This window comes from Vitis riparia, chromosome 7 (genome assembly GCF_004353265.1).
Source record: "Vitis riparia cultivar Riparia Gloire de Montpellier isolate 1030 chromosome 7, EGFV_Vit.rip_1.0, whole genome shotgun sequence".
Taxonomy (NCBI): Eukaryota; Viridiplantae; Streptophyta; class Magnoliopsida; order Vitales; family Vitaceae; genus Vitis; species Vitis riparia.
In genome coordinates this window covers 15,305,625-15,310,663 of record NC_048437.1, presented here as the reverse complement: position 1 = coordinate 15,310,663, position 5,039 = coordinate 15,305,625, and the positions used below count along the sequence as shown (strand labels likewise).

Genomic DNA, 5,039 nt, shown 5'->3' with positions numbered 1-5,039 from the left:
ATTGACCTCAATTATTTGTACAAATAAAATTGTGTTGGTAAATTTAAATATGAAAAAATAACTTTTTTAGTTTATTTAAACAAAGCTATTATGTATTTTAGTATGATGTAAAAGTTCCAACACAGAGATCCATTCAATATGATGTTTCTTACATTGTCGATTTTGTATGGTGCTAATATTTAAATCTAAGCCATTGAATTTTATAGTTTTGGAACATTAAAAGGGGAAAAAATATGTGTTAGTACCTAGTCACACAAACTGGCGCACTTGAATGGGCCCCAAATCTCAATCATCCATCCAACTCATCAAAATCGTTAACTTTGAGTAAGTCTTTGGTATGTAAGCCTTTGATAGAGTCTTGACATATGAATTTCTACTTATTTATTGTTTTTTATAATGATTTTTCACAAATTATTTCTCTTTGTAGCTTCAATGGGATGAACCTACAACAATGGCCTAATACCTGATGAGGTTGAAAAAGGGAAATGAACTGAAGCTTCTTATTTTCATCACATAACTGAAGGTTCTTAGTTTCATGGCAATGGCCTAGCAATGGCCTAAGTGATTTTTTTTTTTCTTCTATAAATTTGTTGTTATGCTCAAAATATTCCTTCTTGTTTTGAATCATAAGAGGAAGAGACTTAATATCCTTTCTCCTATCATGGGCCACAATTGTGATTTGACATAATTTTTATGCTAGGTTGAAATGAGAGAAAATGATATTATGTGTGAAAGTTTTTTGTCCAATTCTGGCGGTGCTTGTAGATGGAAAACAACATGACATTGTTATTTAGGAGATGTTTGGATATGCTATCTGCAGTTTTGCTTTAAGGTTGCCTTAAATTGATGAGAAGAGAAGAATTTAGAGAGGAGAAATATAAAAAAAGAACAACTGGAAATAAATACAATAGAATTAAAGTCAATAAATTAATTTTATACTTATTTCAACTCATTTTAATTTCATAAAAAAAATATATATACATATAAAGATTAAATAATTTTAAAGTGTTTGAGTTTATAACCTCTCTAAACATTGCTATTCTAGTTTTTTGAAGGGCAAAAACATCACTCCAAATGAGGTCAAAGATATTACCAAGAACAATAGTCCCGAGTTACAATAGTTCTTAGAAATCCATCAAGAGTTGGCTACAAGATCGCTAGTCCAAACCAAAAGTAGTAGCATCTAATTCTAAAATATTAACTTAACTTTCCACATAAATCTCAATTGGATAAAGATCTTTGATAAATCTAATCTGGTCAAGCAGTAGCACTATCATAAAGAAATCAAAACCTTGATCTCATAAAATAAAATAACCAACTGAATTAAATTACACATCTTTGATATTTGAGAGTAAAATTTATAATAAATCATGTAATATCATATAATTGTTTTAACCATGATGAAGATATATGAATCAAGTGTCTGTCTATTCTTTCCAATAATAGCAATAACTAATATACACCTTAAAATAATAGAGAAAAACACTAGCATTTCCATAAGAACTAATGGATCAAAGTATTTTAATATACAACACACGTTCAAACTTTTACAATATGATTAACAAGTAAATTCATAGCTACACAAAGACTACCACCAATAGCAATTACATTATCGCTACCAAAGCACGATCACTAGGCTCAACTGCTCCAACATGCATCTCAAGGTACTCTAGGCTCAGGGGATCTTGCTTCGGTTGCAATGCTAATGAGAGTCAATTGGCACTTCTCTTGTTACTTCTTGAATTTAGCTAAACTTTCTTGCAAGCCATCTGAGCATAAAATTTATACTCAATAATTAATACTCCAATTTCCTACAAACTTATAAAACAAACATATAAAAGAATATTTTAACTTTGAGACATGAAAAATGTTTAAGTTCAGGTCCATCCATCATTCACAAAAGTCTTAAAATGGAGCCTGCCATGAGTAATGGCTTTCACTTCTTGGCATAAGCCACATGTAGAGGTTGATAAAAAAATCTTAGTCTAACATGATCACCATGAAAAACAGGGTAATGTGTATTTATTACTATAACTATAGCCACTGGATCTACTCAAAATCAAATAAAACTAGAAAAATAAATCATCTGAACCATTCAATGATTGATCTCCAAATCTACCCCAAATTGGTTCTTGGTTCTTTGGTCTTCATGAGCCTATCCTATTTCCAACATTCATTTGTAAAACAAAAAGAAATGTTTGAGATGGTACATTGGGTTCAATGATTTGAAGAGAAAATTGAGTATTCCAACACAAACAATAATATTCCTAATATTAGGGTTTTGTAAAACACTAATTAAAATCCATAATTTCACATAAAAGAGGATTTGACAATTTTTTTTCATATGAAACTGTATGACTTGAACTAAAATCTTCCTAAAAGTAATAGATTGAAGAGAAAAAAAGGTTCTATTTAAAAGCATTTCCCTAAGAATTCTATAACCAGCTTTCGAAAGCATTTCATATTATAATAAGGGAATGTTTCTCAAATATTAAAGTCCAATTCTGAAGCACATGGTAGCCTTTGTGGCCCATGAATCTGCTTAAAAATTTAAAATAAAATGAAATGCAAACATAAATATTGAAATGCCATCAGAATATATTGTACAAATAAAAAGGTTTTCAATATGTAAGAATTATCAAAGCTCAATGTATTTCAATTTGTAAATTTCTTATCTCCCAAATCCACATGAGATGGTAATTTGTGGGTCAGGACTTTTGCAACTTTGAATTGTATGAGTATGCTATACAATTCAAGCCAAAAAATTATTTACAAAGATGTAGAAATAATGATGCTTAAATTAACTATGAGGGAGACCAAAATGAAGAATCAATATTTTCGAGCAAAAACCAATCCTGAATTATGGTAAAAAAGAATGTAATTAAAAGAACTGCGTCAATGGTCTCCAAGCCTCGATAATGCCTATGTCTACATTTGTTATGTAGTCTGAAAACCACAGTACCATTTAACAAAAAATAAAATAAAATAAAATAAGAGTCATCTCAAATTTAAAGACTCATAAATGTAATCTGATCCCCAAAACAGAACCCAAAAAAATAATATTAAATAAATCCAAAGTTAGAGCTAACTCATCCTACTTGGCTTAAACCTTTCTAATTCTAAGAGTCATGAACCAAAAACCATTTTTCAAAATATAAAACCAAAAAAAAAATTCTCAGATAAATACACAAAAACAGATACAAATAAAACTAATTAGTATAAAACCATCTCAAAACACAATTACATATCATGGCTTCTTAGATAAATTCATGGGAAAAAAAAATTCTAACTCAATCTAATAAACATAAATCCATATCAATTTTCAACCTAAAAAACCCTAAAACAACAAAAGAATACATTCTAACCGCCTAAAATCATTCTTTAAAAGATGTAGAAACAAAAAAATTAAAATCTAGTATGGTTTAAACCCTAAAATAATTCCTCAACTGAATGCTTGCTGTTTCAAAAGCATAAATTCCTCAACTGGAAAACTAAATTTCTCAAAATAAACACACTAATTTCAATAATGCCTACCCAAACATCCATAACAAACTTAAACCCAGTGCCACCAAGCATTAAAAAGAAAAAGAAAATCACATCAATTGTAAGTATTCCTAGAATTTCCCAAAAAAAAAAAAAAAATTAAGATCAACGATTTCTAATAGATAATCAACCAAACCACAAAACTCCAAATTAACCAAACAAAAAACGAATAAAAAAAATCTTCAATTTATTAATAAAAAAAAAAAATTTAAGATCAATGATTTCTGAGAGATAATCAACCAACCCACAAACCTCCAAATTAACCAAACAAAAAACTAATAAAAAAAAAAAACATCTTCAATTTATTAATAAAAAAAAAACAAAATTTAAGATCAGTGATTTCTAAGAGATAATCAACCAACCCACAAACCTCTAAATTAACCAATCAAATAACAAATAATAATAATAATAATAATAATAATAATAATAATAATAAACATCTTCAATTCATTACTGCAATTGGGTTTCTGTTTCAATATTAAAAATAAACAAATTTCTTACCTTCAAAATCTGATAACATTTTCCAAAAAAAGAAAAAGAAAAAGAAAAAGGGGTTTCCGAGAAACAGTACAAAAGATTAGCAACTAAATCGAATCTCTGAAAGAAGCCCTTAATTTAGAGGAATTTACAAAGAAAAATGAAGTTTTGTACATAGAGAAATAGAGAATATGTAGATTTCATAGTCATGCTTCGACACACCCTCTTTTCTCAATGTGAAAAAAAATAATTAACACAAATAAACCACCATAAATATACCAACATAAAAATATATCACCTGATGACGACGATGAAGATAGAGATTCAGAGCTAGATCTTTAGACAAAGAGGTTAGGGTTTCCCCACGCTCTCAAATCTACAACATCGATTGATACCCATGCTCTCAAATCTACAACATCTACTTGTGCGAATAAGGATTAGGGTTCGTTTCTCGAGATTATAGGGATTTTGGGGATATATGAGAAAATCACAAGTAGGATTTCATGGCATTTAGGTTATTTAGATTTAGAGGAAGATCAGGGAGAGTTTATGGTTTCAAATTTAGGGGTCTTTGGCTTCAGTGCGGGTGGTAAGGAAGTGAAGAGAGAGATGTTTGGGGAATTTATGTAATTATTTTTTTTAACCCTTCTGGTTGCTATCTCAACGTGGATGCTAACATGGAGATTGGGTAAGGGCAAAGTGGGTATCAAAAGTCCACTCAGCACAAAGTGCACAAGAACCATATTATTTTTTATATTATTGGTTGAATATCATATTTCCTATTCTAGGGTTTTGAAATCCATATTATTTCCAAATGTGCCTCCCAAAATACAAGTTTCTAGTGGATTTGATTCACAAATATAAAAACATATGAAAAAAAAGAACCTCAAATATTTTAAATTAGTATTATCTTCATCTATTTAAAAATAATTTATAATACATGCACTTTTTAATGAGTCATCCAATTATTCTTAAAAATGTTTATTTACTTGTCATGTCATCCAAATCAATTGACAACT

At 29.1% G+C, this 5,039-nt stretch overlaps 1 long non-coding RNA gene across 1 annotated transcript; it reads right to left on the bottom strand.

The window, feature by feature from the left end:
* Positions 1–1,412: 1,412 nt before the first annotated feature.
* Positions 1,413–4,672, bottom strand: LOC117917614. The gene is made up of 2 exons (XR_004651726.1): positions 4,319–4,672; positions 1,413–1,769 (listed from the first exon to the last, which is right to left on the bottom strand). It is a non-coding gene; the product is annotated as an uncharacterized LOC117917614 (long non-coding RNA).
* Positions 4,673–5,039: the final 367 nt, after the last annotated feature.